The following is a 17,388-nucleotide window of genomic DNA, read 5'->3' as shown; positions in this document are numbered from 1 at the left end:
TCAGGAAAAATGTTTAGATATTCTTCTTTTATGATGATTTTTAAGACGATCTTTAAAAAACAAAAAAGCTTTCATTTGTTTTTACATTCAAACCGTTCGCATACATTCAACTACTGAATGTATATCTAAGCTTTATAAAGCAAAGATTGAACAGAACCAGAAACTATATATTTTTAAGTTAATTCTCGTTTCCTTGAATCTATCATCCAAACTTTTTCTAGTCATTGATTAATCGTCCATAAGTAAATTTAATTTAACAGTTACTGGTGGATTTTTAATACATAAATACCAGTATTGAAGTAGATGTGATCAGACATGAAATGAATTTAAGGAATGAAAAATCAATGTGACATTCAAGTGTGCGTTTTACGTCAGGCAATATTTTCAAAGGTAATTTCATTACGAAAATGTTCATGTAAGATCTGCGATGTTCCTGCATAAAGTTGTTTAAGGGAATGAAATAGTTTTCATACTTGATACCTTGTTTCAGGTTTCTAACTTTAATTGATGAGATAATGAGAAACCTCTCATGGAATATGAAAGAGCATGTAATTCAAAGAGGAATTCCACATTTATTTGATGAAAATTGGTTTTGAAATGTCAGAGATATCCAAAACAAGCGATTTGAATAAAGGGAGGGACCCAACTTTTATAGGATGGTTTTGTTTTTGGATATCTCCGTCATTTCAAAGCCGATTTTCATGAATTTATATTAGAATGGTATGCTCTGTAAGATTTTTAAAGGTGGTTGCTTTAGTATCCATCAAAACATAAAAACTCAATCCTCATCTCCACCTGACAATACCATCCCTTTAAGTACACTTTCTCGCGATATTTGAAATGGGTTGCTGTTTTGTATTTGTGTATATTCGTTTGATTGCAGCTTCTTCACTGTCTGACACAACAGCTGCTGCAAAAAACATTTCGAGATATAAAAACAGCGCCCTCTGACGGTGACTTACTGTCTGGAGCTGCACAGAATACACCTGCTTCTTCACCATGCCAACAATTCTGCGTCCCAATTGCACTATGTGTGCAGTCAGCCAGATTCTCCTCCGTGCCGTCGCAATGCACGTCATCCAGTAAGATCTCCCCAGATCCTCGGCCGAACCTGGCTCAGCAGGGCGCTCCCAAAGCCCCTTGGTAGCCCAGCATCCTACAGAGTACCACGTTGGCATCTTCCATATCCCAGTAGTCGTCACAGACCGTGCCCCACTCTCCCCTATTGAAAATCTCAACTCGTCCTTGTGCCTCGTTTTTTCCATCGACAAGGCGAACTCCAACTGATGCTGCGATTAAGAACAGATGACCAGATTGGATGAATTAAAAGCACCGCTAAAAAAAAAAAAAATCACAACTGAAACAAACAATAATACACACAAACGCAGGCACACCAACACATACAGACACACATTGAAACACACAACTAATAGTCTGTAAAAAAAAAATACGATTGAGCCCTCGATATGTGAATGTTACAATTGACAAAATATTGATAAGAAAATAATGGTGCGACTTTTCTCGCAATGAGCTCACCAGGTTCACGAAGTATGAGGACATGGCCGCACATAAGGACTGGCTGGTGTTGAAGCCAGTGTACTGATAGTACATAATGTCGACAAAGGCTCTCGGAACGATATCGTACAGCAGAGCCCGAGCTTCGTCAACGACAATGAGGCACCTCGATTCCACTGTAAAGACACTGAGAATATTATTTGTGATTCAGCAGCGCCTTCCTCTAAATGCCCTCTGGTCGTGAGAAACAAACGTTTCCAGGGCAGTACATAATGTTTCTCTGTCCTCGTATATCCCGCGACTACTGCCAGGAGTTTCGGCAGGTCACTAAGCATCAGTTGACTCATATTAGCAGGAACCTGCAGATCGGTTTCAACAAATGGCATGATATCGTCCCAACTTTTGCATAGCTCAAATCCAAGAATGCTCTGGGTATAAGAACCGTCCTAAGGTCTCCAAGAACATATTTAACAAGTTGTCGAGGATTCGCATCATTAGACAACAGATGATGACAAGCCAAACAGATCTTCCCTAATTCGACGGGCGTGTTCCGAAAGGTCAACCGGTCGTAAAGGGAAGGGACGATTGGGACCAATCGAAGGCAAAGGCGCTGCTGACGTCATGGAGGAGTCTACACAGGAACCCTTCGTCTAAGTCGGTCCTATCTCTCTGCGAACGAAGGATAGGATCGCACGTCGACTGAAACACTTCTGGTCCTCCAGCAACGACGACGAGGCGAGGGGCAAATTGCGCGCAGATCTCACCCACGGCTTCGACTAAATCGTACCCTGACCAGGCGACACCAACACCATGCAATATGTCGTTGACAGCCAGGAGAGGTAAAACTTTCCAGGAAGACCGAAAGGTTGCTGCTCATAATGCGAGAGACAATCGACTGCTTCGTCCCAATCAACGGTCAAACCTCGTGACAGAGGGCATGGGCTCGCCGTGTTAGCTACATTAATTACACAGAATGCCTGGACATTAACAAGTTTGTTATTCATAAAGGATTGGAACATGTGTGAAAAAAATATATTATGATATAGTCACAATATGTATGTTTGCATGCTGATCATCTGACACTATCCGTTTCAAAATCTGTAGGCATCATTATTTGATATTGAACGCTTGTTTGAGTAGTATGAATAAGTTTACAATTTCAAGTACAGACTATAAAATACAACATGAATAGTGCACTCCAGGAATGCCACTCCTTGAAACCCATCTGTTTTGGTTTGTTATTCCTATACTAGATTTTTTTTCAATGTATTGCTGTAACTATCTTTTTGTTTTTTGCAGACTACAATGTAATTAGGGCATTACCATTTAAACATTATCAAAGGAAAATGAGCTGCTCGAACAAATTTGATTACTCCTTCAGATGCAAGTACACTGCAAAAAGTCCGATATTAAATGTGACCCTTCACCTCAAAACAAACAAAAAGTTGGCAGACATGATTTTTTATTTAGGACCATATTTTGAAAGAGCAGACTTTAAGCTTTAAAATGATGTATAATTCAAATCAAATGGACTCTCCTAACCTATTTGAATATTGGAAAGAAAGCACAAACTCAGGAAAAGTGTGAACTGAGAAAAGAGCCTCTGAAATACAGTGTCTATTCAAGCGCTTAATCCTTACCAAACCGTGCTGGCTGTGCGATGAATGGGACAAAAAACAGGAAGTAAACAACCTGAGTAACAACAATTACGGGATTATTAGATTGAACTGAAATTAAGCATGCCTCATCAACACATTCTGTCCATAATTAATGCCAACTTTCAAAGCAGTAGCATTATCCATTCAAAAGTTATTAGAGTTGAAAGTGAAGAGTGTGGACAAGGTTTTTCAGAAATGAAAAAGGGATTCTAAAGACACACCTAATCACACTATTCTACCAAAAATGCTCGAGATAAACTGCTAAAAAACACACTTTTCTGCCCGTTTTATGATACCAAATTTCAGCATAATGTAAAAGAAGACCCGCTCTTTCAGAAAATATGAAAAAGTCAAGTTCGACTAAGTTGACCCATTTCACTTATTTTCAGTCCTCACGCAAAATCAGTGTGTGCGACTTTATGTTCGTTTTGAGGTGCACGGTCACAAACACCGAGCTGGTGTTAAATTTCTGGTGCTCATTTATGGTGTTAGATGAACACCTCCGGGTGTCATTTCAAAATATAAAATTGTTTTTTGAAGAGTTTCTTAAATACTGCAACTCTTGTTGATTTTGAACTTCAACAAGACGATCAAGAATTTTCCGATGAAGTACTTGATTTTTGAAAAAAAAAAATGTGTAAACACATTTACACCACAGCAACACCAGTTGGTGTGGTCTCCTATTGAAGTTGGACGGGTGTTATACCATTGATATAAACACCAGTAATATCAGATCAACACCATTTGGTGTCATTATTGAATTATCACCACCGCAGTGTCTAAAATATCACCAGCTGCAGTGTCAAATGAACACCAAGAAGTGCCAGGTGAACACTTTTCTACACCATCACAATACATTTTCTACACCTGTGGGTGTGGTCCTCTAGTGACACTTGATCTATGTTAGATTTAACACCCATGGTGTTAAGTCTAACACCGATGTCTTTACAGTGTAGATACAGTTAATTGCTGAAATTTGCTTTAATTAAAGTACCACGTTGCTGCATGGTTGACAGTCCAATCAAGGAGTAGAAAAATATTTCCACGAATATAATACATACAAGCGCCCGTGATGGTACAAGAGTGTGTATGTATGAAAATAAAGTATACTCTTCGTGCTTATGTAGTATGATTATATATATCTACACCATAATAAATATTAGACACAGAATTAGAAATTATGCAGAATTTAATCAGTAGACAATAATACGTAGAAAAGGCCCTTTCTCGATTGGTATTTTACAGTTCAAGGCCTGAGTGATAGCCGATGATTATTTGCAGTTTGTATGATTTACAACTTTACAAAAAGGAATATCGGATTTATGGTTATTTATTGTTGAAATTTATTGACTAAATTTTTGGAAAAATGAAATTAAAATATTCGATGTGGATAATGTGTGATTCCTGTTACATACGTTTAAAATCAAATATCAGTGGGGGTGCGAAATTATGGCTGGATTAATACTTAATTACTGCTTGAGCAAAGGGGCAAGATGTAGGCAACCTATAGAAAAACCAACGCAACGCAGAAAAGTAATTTCTTCACCATGGTTACAGGCAGAATCCTCGATTTGTTGAAGAAAGAACCACTCTGAAGAGGCACCAGCGTAATGTGCTCCAACCATAGATATAATGGTTGATGACTAGACCTTCCCAGGATATGCTACTGTATATTTTCTCTCTATTGCTCACTTGACTTCTGAATGAAGCCGTTTGAAAAAAAAAAAAAGGAGAACGGTTCCAGAATTCTACAGTTAGTTAGTTCACGTGTTAGTGGAATATAGTTCATTGCGTGGGCGAATGGATTGCAATTAAAGCAGCTTTCTTTGGATAATGAGAGTATATTATTAGCAGATAGACACTCTATCCGCTGTCCTCAAGTGAAGTGCGCCTGAAGATTGAAACCAATCTATGTATCGACCTTGAGCAACGCAGTGAAGAGCTTGCCTTCCACACTCTGCTATACTGTTCACAATCAGTGCGGCAGTTTAATGACAAAATTGTCCTCATTTCTTCTTCTTCTTCTTTTTTAAGGTGAGGCGGTTGTTTATCTGGTGAACGCACTTTCAAGCAATACGAGCCTGTATGTAAGTGTGTTGCACTACGTACATCACTTCAAAATTATACCTACATTCCATAATGAAAGTTATGCATAGATCTAGTGCCACTTTAGAACAAAAGACAAAAAGAATAGAGCTTTAAAAGAGTTAAAGAACAAGCGCTATTTCGTTACATATAGTGAAGATTAACTTTAAAGGGAGATGTAAACAACGATTCACAATCATACACACAAACTGGGAAAAAATATGGCGGTAGTCCCCATTGCAGAGATTGTTTAGAAAATTGTTTTCTCAACGAAGGAAACAAAGCATTCCAACATATTTATTGAAACATATGGGCGTACAGATTATATCACTACAGTAATAGCCATTAAGAACTGAAAAGAAGTATTCAGCAGTTTAGACAGGTAATGAATTTGCGCGGCTCTATTCTGTTCTTGCAATGTGTGTGTATATAGTGCACACACACAAAAAAATGTACGTGTGGAAAGAAACCATACTACTTTCATATTTAAAGAGATTATACGCGAAAGGACAATTTGCTGACACATCACTGAAAAAATAAACCAAAAACAATCCCACCAGTCCTGCTTTGGTTGACGACGTCGGTCTCTGTATGAGAGTCACTGAAAATATAAAAGCAGCGCAAAGCATACCAATATGGCTTATGAACACAAGTGTGCTCTTCAGATATTTCTCGTGTTTTTACACTGTGTTGTGTGAGAAAATGTAGGAAGGTTTGATTAAAAAGAATGAGGAGGAGGAGAGGAGAGAGAAACATCATTCCGATCAGCCGAGCTGACCAGAATATGTGTCAAAATGTGACGAGCTTGAATATCCTTACAACCGTAAAATAAATGAATGAATGAATGAATGAATGAATGAATGAATGAATGAATATGTAAATAAATAAATGAATAAAGCCATAAAAGAAAAAAAAATCCCAAAATTTCTCTTTCAATGGAACATTTTTCGTCTTAACTCGTTGAATTTGATCTAATAAACGGACATTTTTGTATGTAAGTCTATTGTACTCTTGGATACTACTTCTTGCATCCCTTTCTGCCTTTTTTTTTTTTTTTTTTGGTGACAGTATGTTGTGAGTAGACTCTCTTAGCTTGTTTTGACATTAAAAAGAACAGACAAATGAAATTTAAAAAAGGAGCTGACCTGAGTTGATTATGTCTCTTACCTTCTTTAAAGGGACTGTACAGTACTGGTTGAGGTGATTCAGGTTTATAACATTCCTAAGTGAGATAATGAGAACCTCTTATGAAATATGAAAGAGCATGTAATTTTAAGAAGAATTCAACGTTTATTTGATGAAAATTGGTTTTCAAATGGCTGAGATATCCAAAAAAGGGATAATAATAAAAGGCTACAGGCCACGCCTTTTATTAGGATGTCTTTGTTTCACCTTATTTTTGGACATCTCAGTCATTTCAAAACCGATTTTCATCAAATAAACTTTTGATTCCCCTTAGAATTGTATGCTCTTTGACATCTCATAGAGTGATTTCTGAATATCTTGCAAAACGTTAAAAGCTAAATCCTCACCTCAACCAGAACTGTACAGTCCCTTTAATACTACAAGTCGCAATCAGGCCTTTTGTATCGTCCCCGACCGTCACAAGTCTGCACAAAATAATATATGGGCTACCAGCATTTCTTCCTTGAGAGATTATCACTTTACTTCCACCCTTGGAGCCTCTCATCTTTTTTTTTTTCCTTTTGTAGAATTTTAAAATTTTAAAGGCCACAATTTTCAGTTTACTCTCTTTGGAATATCTTTGGTTTGCAGTACCAAGAAATAATTATAGATATGTGTACACATATCTATAGTTCACACGTAAGTGAACTATATTTTACTTAAGTTTACTCACATTAAGACCCATTTTCCCCTTGAGACCATCAATAATGAATCTATTTTCTTACATCAATGAATTCAATTCAACAAACTTCCCCTAAAAAATGATACGTACTTGATATTTACCAACTAAATCGAAAATCCTTGTGATGAAATAACAATTGGCAATTCTGCTATAAATTGTAAAAAAATAACAAGTTTTGTACTACGTCTTTATGTTGATTAACATTTAAATCAATTATAAAGCTCATCACAGATATTGAAGTGAACTTGCATCACAGTAATAGCAGGAATTGATTAATGACTAAACTCATTGCTTCCCAAATATCTCTTAGTAATTCTGTATTATAACGATAACATCAAGGCGATTGAAATAAGAATATTCTTTGACAATATCCTCGCAATAAAAAAATATGAAAAAAAAATGTACAGTGTCAATTATTTTTAAACTCACACGATAATGACCAAGAAATTTTAGAATTGTCAGAGTCCTTGTCTGAAACAATTTCATTTATTTCTTTATACATTATATAACCGGAAACTAAATTGACATTTATTCTGTAAATACAAGGGATATAAACAAAATAGTTACGGTATTTTGCAATATGATATGTTTATCTTGTCATTCTATGTACTAACTTCATAACCACACATTCGTTAAAACCATTGCTTTTGATATACCAGGGAAGATTATAATATGCAGTGGGTCAAAGAGTTCTAATCTAATCAATTGTTTAATTTGGTGTGTGTGTGTGTGTGTGTGTGTGTGTCTTTGTGTTTGTGTATCTTTTGCATAGTAAAGTAAAAGAAATAAGAATGTTTTGCGCCTTGTGATTATGCAATAATAAACACAATAAACCCATCCAACTCCTGGTTCATGTACTTCTTTGCAAAACCATTAAATAACTGTAGTCGTAATTAGTTGGTTTAATAGTCAGGATTCCTTTTCTTTTTCAATTCTTTCAACTTTGTCAATTTGCGGAAAGAAAATTAATACACATTATGAACTCATAACCTGCCAATGCCTGCTGAGCCAAAAAGGGACACTTTTTTGGCAAAACTCCTTATATTTACTGGAAAGATATTTATTCTTATCAGCTTGAAGCAGAAAGAAAATGAGTTGCATCAAAAAACATAAAAATGCACACTTTCAAATGAAGTGAAATGTATATTTATCACAAAGTAAAAAAACCCACACAGTTAATATGGGTGCTGAAACTACACGGACATTGCAGACATGATTCGGAAAGTGGGCTGATGAGAATATTGTTTCTATGTATTTTCTGGTTTTTTTTCTTAAAAATCACATGGCATATATCAAATTTATTGAATGTACACATCTGCATTGTACTGTCAATATGTAATGTAATTTGAAATCAATGTGCAACAATGCAATTTCACATGGCATTTACCTATTTGACAAAGTAGGTGGTAGAAGTTTTCAGGAAAGACAGATTTTTAAGAATCATAATAAAAACATAGCTCAAGACCAGGTATCTTTAATCATCTAAATTAAATATACTGCGCATGATACGTAGAACGTTCCTGTTTTCAATCACATAATAAGCGAATTGACTGTCCAGAATTGACCTGTAATGTTATCATGGAGTAAATAGCATATCATCAGCGTCTGATCGTTCAATTGTACTACTAATCGTCAGACCGTGTCAGAGGCCCTGGCTTGATCAGCACAAACGACACTCGCCGCTTCGTAGGGACTGCAGTTATGTGTTTCGAATTTTGCATGTTGGCATTCAGCGATGTTTCTTTCTTGGCCGGTACACGCCACATCATCCAGTAAGAAATGTCCAGAGCCCCGGCCGAATTTAGCACAGCAAGGGGCTTCCAAGGCCTCGACGTAGCCAAGCATCCGACAAATGACGTTCGCATCACGTATATCCCAGCTGTCGTCACACACCGTGCCCCATTTCCCATCGAACAAAACCTCTACTCGTCCTTCATTGTCACTTCTTCCATTTGCAAGTCGAATATCAAGTTTGTAGGCTGTGAACAAATAAGAAACAGGGGCAAAGAATGGTGTCAACATGTACCGAGAACAGTAGGTTTTCACACTATCATCGTCTGTGGCCCCATTTGTAAGTGCTATCAGAACATTAATCATTTATTAACAGGATAAATTATGAAAAAAACCGCTGATGCCCATGGATTCTATAAGTGACATTAGACACAATATTGATAATACTTCCTGTAACGAGTCAGCCTGCGCCTAGCATCTGAAGCAAAAAGGTCCACCACGTGTTATGATCATAACTTGGCAACTGCATAATACAGTAACAATTACTTACGTTTTGGCGAGCAAATGACGCCTGCGTCTTCGCGATGCCGGCAATTATTACCTCCGAAGCCAGGATACTGGCAGAAAGCCAGGTGACTTTCCTTCCCCATACACTCCATGTTATCAAGGAAAATGCCGCCAGAACCCCGGCCGAAACGAGCGCAGCAAGGGGATTCCAAGGCGCCGTCGTAACCTAGCAACCGGCAGGTGATGTTTGCCTCCTCCATCCCCCACATGTCGTCACAGACTGTTCCCCACAAGTCGCCGTCTTGGCTTACTTCCACCCTACCTTCCCTCTCATTGCTGCCCCCGACAAGACGGACATGGAACTGACGTGCTGTCGGTAACAAAATGCTACATGCCTTAGGCATAATTGCTCATGATTCTATATTTCACAATAGTATTGTTTTACTTAGTTGTTTTTACTTAATCCTTTTAAGGGTTTCTTTGAAGGGTGCGTACAATGTTATAGTATTCTTTGTACCAATTATCGCGCAAGGGAAACAAAGGATCATCATCGGGCAGTGCAAGAATTGCATTTATATAGCTCAAGCAATTGTCAATCGTGTTGTTACTTTCGTCACCTCCTATGGCGGCCTACACACGTGATACAGCATTCGGCATTTAAACATCGTAGAAATTCAAATTACAACTAAACTTACTTTTATATTCGTTTCATAGTCCACGAAAAAGCTAAAATACTTATATATTTTTGATGGCGATCAAGACTATAGAATGTACAAAATGGAAGGGTATTTCCAAAGACAGTGACACTTACGTTGGGTCTGACAAACGTCATATGCCACTTCGTTGCAGTCTCGTGATGAAGAGCCGGTATACTGACAATCAGCTATATTTTCTTCGTATCCAGTACATTCCACATCGCTCATGATGGTATTCAGCGTCCCACGGGGAGTATCGAAGAATTCCCACCAGGAAGCTCCATACCCCAGCATCCTACAGACCACGGAAGCCTCGTTGTAACCCCAGTTATCCCTGCAGATCGAGCCCCACTCTCCATTGTACAATATCTCCACTCTCCCTGATGTCTGTTGCGTTGACCCTACGAGGCGCACGTCAAATTTGGGCTGGGCTGATTGAGTCAGCGAGGTGAGTAAGATAGTTAAAGACACAAGACATGATATTACAAGCAAATGACGATTGTCCTTTCTGCTTAACAACGAATTTCCTTTTGCGTTTCCATAGATACAAATCCTGTCAAAACGGATGAAATCTTTTCAAAGTTCAGTCGGGAGAACATTTTATGTATAATAATATTGTCTTTTCAGATATCAAGAGTTCAAATCTACGACTTTTCCACATGTTTTTCTATGTTGATTACAATACACACACACACACACACACACACACACACACACGCACACACATCATAGTGCTGACGCTTACGTTCATTAGTGCATATGACACCTGCATCCTTGCTGTGTCCGCAATCGTGATGCCCAAAGCCCACATGGCTGCAGTTTATTAGGGAGCTTTCTGTTCCGTCACAGTTTAGGCCACTCATTAAGATTCTGCCAGAGCCTTCTCCGAATCTGGCACAGCAGGGCGCCTCCAATGCCCTCTCGAAACTAAGCATCCTGCAAACTACTCTAGCATCTTCCAAACTCCAGGAATTGTCACAGACTGTCCCCCACACTCCTTCGTGGTGAATCTCGACTCTTCCTTCATAGTCATTACTTCCATCTACAAGACGGACTTTATTACCTAGAATCAATGACGCGAATTAAAATAAGTACACATAATAAGGAGTAGTTCACATATGATTCTTACAGAAGGAGAAGTAGATAGATTATATTTGTGTAAGATGAATACAGATTAGATATTACACTACCGGTACTAAAGTCAGAAAGTTGCAACTGCCCCTTATCTTTATTTTTCATTAAGAAATGTATCACTAAGCCTGGTTTGGTTTAAGAATCCCTGAGAACAAACTCGAATGACATGAATGAAGCATGTACAACTTTCTGTATCGTCCTATCAAGAAACGATTTGTATGTGTAAATATCTACGACGACCAAGCGACAAAAACAAAACTTCATCACGCTACACTGTCATAGAATGGAGAAATAAAAACAGAGAGGCCAACTAAATTAAAAAGGAAAAAGCAATGTCACAGAAGTTTTGTCAGATTTGTTCACTTATGCAAAACGTACCGAGGCGTGAAAGTAATTCGTGTCGTTGGCTTCGGTACCTAAAAAAAAAAAAAAAAAAAAAAAAAAAAAAAAAAAAAAAAAAAAAAAAAAAAAAAAATCAATACATTATACCTTCATCCGGAGCAGAACACACAACGCTTGCATCTTCCTCGTGTACACAATTATGGGACTTAAAGCCTCGATGCTCACAATCGGCCAAGTTCTCCTCCTGTCCATTACATGACACGTCGTCCAATATGATGCTGCCTGAACCGGGACCGTAGCGGGCCTTGCGAGGGGCTGCCGCGGCCTCGCGAAAACCCAGCATTCTGCAGACAACGTTTGCATCATCGATACCCCAGGAGTCGTCACATAACGTGCCCCATTCTCCGCTGTATAGAACTTCAACTCTTCCGTCTCTGTCGGTAGCTCCTCCGACAAGACGAACCTTCGGTATCTGTCCTGTTCAACATGTAATTAGGAAAATGTAAACAACTTGAACAGAAAATGACGCTGTTGTTCATTACGATTTGGTTCATCTTCGAGTATAAACAAAATATACAATACCTTCTCGTATGTTTATGGAACGTGGTACACGTTGCACCATGTACTGTGAATTTACATTTTCTAGTCCATAGTTTGCCTTTTTTCCCTGGCAGTTTGCAGAGACAGTTGATTCAAATACAATTTACTGGACATGTCGGAATTGTTGTTGTTGTTTTTTTAGTCTCTGTCTGCCTGTCTCTTCCGTTGTGTGTGTACATGTGTGTGTGTCCTCAATAAATTAGTTGTCAGTTTGTATGTTCACAGGTCAACCTCATAACAGTTCCGTTAGGGCGGACGTCCACTTGGGCGCGGACAAGCCCCGGAAGGGTTGCGGAAGCAAATTTTGTTATTTCGGCATCCTGTCCGCGACAGACGCGGAATAACTTTGTGAATCGGCTTGTCCTGGGACATTCCTAGGACTGTTCGCGGACTGTCCGCGGACTGTCCGCGGACTGACTGCGGACAAACCTAGGAATCACTCCGGAAGAGCGCGAAATACCTCGGAATATGCTAATCGTAGCCAGGCAGCGCGGAAACATCTAGGATTACACCAGGAATGAACGCGGACAATCAGGATGCCTTCCGGACAACACAAGTTAGGCATGCGGACAAACTGCGGACAATACCAGGAAAATGGAGAGGTATAAATTTGGCGCTGACTTTGACTTTTCCTCATTTGACTGCTAGCCATCATTGATGCTCCTTGTTGTGCTTCCGCAGTAGCGGCTGATATTATATTAATATGATTGGTCAATATTATTTGATAATAGAATGTGGCCACCAATAGTCGAAGAATAGGATTGTCTGCATGTCGGCTGACGACTCATTTTTTTTTTTTTTTGATTTGTCTCATCTGGGAGAACAATTTTTTCTCTGCCTACAGTCACATGGATGATATTCGCAAACTTTTTGAACCATATATATATATATATATATATATATATAATATACAAAAAAATGTAAATGTATATACATATATATATGTATATATAATCATGTTGATAAGGTAGTCCACGTTTGGACAAGATAAAAAGATAAGTAACAAAACTGCAATAAAGTTCATGCTGTATTCACCAACGGTTTATTTCTTCACAAGAAATAAACCGTTGGTGAATACAGCATGAACTTTGTTGCAGTTTTGTTACTTATATATATATATATATATATATATATATATATATATTCTTTATTCCCTTTTTTTTAGACCTGTGCTTTATCCATCGTGAAGTATATACATGTTTTGTCTGATACTTCTGTAGAGCATGCCAAAATGATCCTAATCATTAAATTTGTGTTTCTTTCTCTGATTTTTACCCTTGTGCATCTCTAACCCTCTCTTATTTTGATCACTTTTGAACATTTTCAAGTCCGAGAATTTTTTTTTTTCATGCTTAGAGCTTACTAGCCTATTGTCAGTGAAGTGTAAAAATGGGGAAATATTTTTAACCTACTTTAATTTACTTTTTTTTGGGGGGGGGGGGTTCAGCTGGGCTGTCAAATTGGACAATCGAGGTTTATTTGCAACTAAAACAAAAAGAGAGGAAAAAATCATTAGGTAATAACAACTACGAAAATCATTCAGGTAAAGAATATTTCTGAAATGATTTGTGATGCTTAATGTGCACTTAAATATATACACTCAGCAAAAAACAAAACAAAAGAAAGACAGAAATTTAACACTTTTTCGAGTTCATGATTTATTGCTTTTTCTCTCATTTCACTTGAATTTTGAAGTGACAGAAAATTCTTCATTTTCCTCCATCATCTTTAGCTTTCATTGTTATTTTGGGCTTCAAAGATATGACATTGTAATGAGACCACAGGTATATCTTTGCAATTGAATTCATGCTTTTTAGTGTGATGAATTTGTCTTTTGTTCTAATATGTTGTATCATTAGAAAGCATTTACGTATGAATAACAACTTGTTCATGTATATAATACATTAACAGTTAGCCAAAAATTCTATGCTTTCTTTTTCTGAGTGTACTTCCACCTACTTTTGTGATTTTTCAGCTGGGCTGTCACATGGGACAACATAGTTTGTTTGCAAATAAAATACGAAAACAACATAAAGGAAAATATACTATAGTACGTAATAGGAACCAGGAAAGTCACTCAGATGAAAAATAATTTCTGAAAAGATCAAATCAAAACAAACTTACTAGGAAGTTAGGGGGCTGATTTCACTTCTTTCTGGTTGCTTTTGGCACAGTCTCTACTACCTTCTTCTTTGCCTTCTGGGACCGGAAATTCCTTAGATTTACCTGTTCTTCATCACTAGACGAAAGGTGTGCCTGTGATGGAGATATTTGCATGGGGGCCTCGCCTCCCTTCTTGCTCATTTTGCGTTTCATTGGCATGACGCTCGCGGAAAGTGTCGACAGTTTCGTGTCTGGATCACAAAATTTCCGCATAGGTTCCGGACACTTGCATATATAGATCCGCATCGGCTCCGCGCTGTCCTAAAACATTCCTGGTGTCTTCCGCTTTCATTCGGGAAGCTTCCCCACACCGCGGGATTCTTTCCGGAGCGTGTGCGGAAGGAGCGGAAGGGTTCCGGACAAGCGGGACATCCTCAGGACATCGTCAGGACAAGTCGCCGAAGGTGTCAGGAAGTTCATTTCCGCGTCCAAATTTTGGTCTCGATCAAAATTTGGACGCGGAAATTTTTCTCTCTCCCGAAGGTGCGGAAACGCCCGGACATGTTTAGGACAGTGAGCGGACACGTTCAGGAACGTGCGGACAGGTTCCCGAAGGAGTGCGGAATACCAAATTTGCATTCCGGGGCTTGTCCGCGTCTTGTCCGCGCCCTAGTGGACGCCTGGTCTTAGCGAGTGGTGGTTTGAGTAACCGAACATCTGCTAAAGTGAGCTCCGATGTAAACGCCATTTGTTTGCTTGTTTGTTTGTTTGTTTGTTTGTTTGTTTGTTTGTTTTCTATTGGCTTACACCTTCCCCAAGGGGAAAATGGTGATAAAACTGCAAAGACATGTACATTTAGCCTATAATTCTATATTTTATGCATACAAAGATAACCAACGCAATGATCTCTTTTGAATGGAATACTGACCATCTGCAGAGCATATGACACTTGCGTCTTCGTCGTGCCTGCAGTTGTGTTCGCCGATATCGGAATGCAAGCAAGAGCTTATAATTATTGTCTTCACCGCCATAACATCGCACGTTGTCCAGCAGGATATCTCCAGAGCCCTGGCCAAAGTGAGCACAGCAAGGGGCTTCGGCGGCACCTCCGAAGCCGAGCATTCTGCAGACGACGTTGGCGTCGTCCATTCCCCAGGAGTCGTCACAGACCGTGCCCCATTCTCCGCTGTGAAGAACCTCTACCCGTCCTTCCATTTCATTGGTCCCATTAGCCAGACGAACTGCTAGTTCTTGTTCTATTCAGAAGAGCATCACAAATTGTTGTAGTGTTAATCAAATGAATGCCTCAAGTCCTCCAAAGTGTGCACTCCTGGCGACATTGCATTTCACATAAGGTTTGTTTGTTTGTTTGTTTGTTTGCTTTTATTTCTGCATTCAATCAGATGCAATTTGAATGCAAACTTCAAAAAGTACAAAGACAAAGAATAACAAGTGCAGTGAAATAAATCGATAACAGTACATAAATAGATACACATAGGTGATTGCATTGAGCAATGTAGATACACAGAAACATAAAATAAGATATACAATATTTTTCAGTAAACAACAGAGATCATTGAATGCAGGAGACCACCATCATAAGCGATTAAGCTTGAAATGGATGGAGGCCTCATAAAATGAATATCCAACGACATAACTCTCTTGGAGGAAGGTGATCAGGTGAGTGCAGTGCAGTTGCAGGTGAGAGTGCAAGATGCAGTTGAAGGAAGAAAATAGAGATTGACAATAAGATGGCAATCTACAGTATACTATAAATATTTGTTAGCTCAATTGGTTTGGAGAATGTAATTTTATCAAATATCGTTTTAGTGAAGCTTTCAAAGAATAAATACTTGAACAAGACTTTATATTATCCGGGAGATTATTCCAAATGTCCGGACCCGAATGTCTTATAGATTTATGTGTCACTAATAATTTGGGATTCAAAAGGTGGAAATTTCTACATATGCGAGTAGGGTACGAATGGACAGAAGTATTGAACCTAAACGATGATGGAAGTTGATCATGTATATATCTAAACATAATTACTGCTACTTGAATAATATTCAAATCAAAAACCTTCAATGTTTTAAGTTCATGAAATAAAGAATCAGTATGAGGTTACAGCATGGATATTGATGACAAGTTTTATCTAAATAATATGGTTGTACAACATTTCTTGCTGGTATCATTTCAGACGATAGAGGCAATCCTTGACAGTTTGAATATATTCTACATGCAGTAATGTTGAAGAAAACAAGATTTTGGATACTTCTCCTGCAATGTGATAACGGTGAGAAACTACTGAAGCAGAACCATAAATTACATTAATTGAATATAATTAAGCACGAATTAGATTTTGTAATATAACTGTGACGCCTTTGGGGGGCAGGTCTGACTTTGTTAAATGCTAAACTTTTAATTGGTCTATAATATGAAAAAAAAAATGAATAGAAAATTGAATAAACCTTTCAAAGTTACACAATTTTGAATGTTTTATTGCCAGAGTTGGCTTTAAGTGCATTATTACCCCCATTTATTCTTCATTTTATGATCTCTGATTTTATACGGTAAACATGATGACGCATCACACGCACACACACACACACACACACACTACATACTCACACACACACACACACACACACACACACACACACACACATATGCATAACATATGTTTAAGCATATATCGTATATTCCCCCTAGAATAATGATCGAACTCATGAAAAGTGCAGAGCACGTCAAAACCCAGATGGTGATAATTTCTCGTTACATCTCCAATCGTTGTAAATCAAAATATGAGCATGGAATAAAAGTGGAGGCACAAGTAAGCAGCTACAATATGCATAACATATCACTTACCGCGCTCTCTGCTTGCACAAAGAGGCAAGATGCAGGTCAATTTCAGAAAAATCAAGGCACCGGCGAAAAACATTTTCTTCATCATGGTCACAGGTAGCAGCGTCGAGTTTTGAAGAAAGATCCACTAAGAGTAGAATACCACCTTTAGCTAGAGAACATGCATTTAACCTTTCCTATGTAGAGTTAATGGATGTTCTGTTCACGTCTGGGTGTGTCGTTTAAAAGAAGTAATTTGATCATACTCGAGTCCGTGGGGGATAGAAATGTATTGACAATAAATATGTTG

General features: G+C 38.3%; 2 pseudogenes; both read right to left on the bottom strand.

Moving 5' to 3' along the window:
- LOC139708087 (scavenger receptor cysteine-rich domain-containing protein DMBT1-like) overlaps window positions 1–4,180 on the bottom strand; it is a 30,511-nt pseudogene extending 26,331 nt beyond the window's left edge.
- Window positions 4,181–9,976: 5,796 nt separating this feature from the next.
- Window positions 9,977–17,187, bottom strand: LOC139708086 (scavenger receptor cysteine-rich domain-containing protein DMBT1-like; annotated as a pseudogene).
- Window positions 17,188–17,388: the final 201 nt, after the last annotated feature.

This window comes from Diadema antillarum, unplaced genomic scaffold (genome assembly GCF_040938485.1).
Source record: "Diadema antillarum isolate AM-2024a unplaced genomic scaffold, OU_Dant_1.0 seq00001299_RagTag, whole genome shotgun sequence".
Classification (NCBI taxonomy): domain Eukaryota; kingdom Metazoa; phylum Echinodermata; class Echinoidea; order Diadematoida; family Diadematidae; genus Diadema; species Diadema antillarum.
Note: the sequence above shows the minus strand (reverse complement) of the source record. Positions and strands in the feature narration are given on the sequence as shown.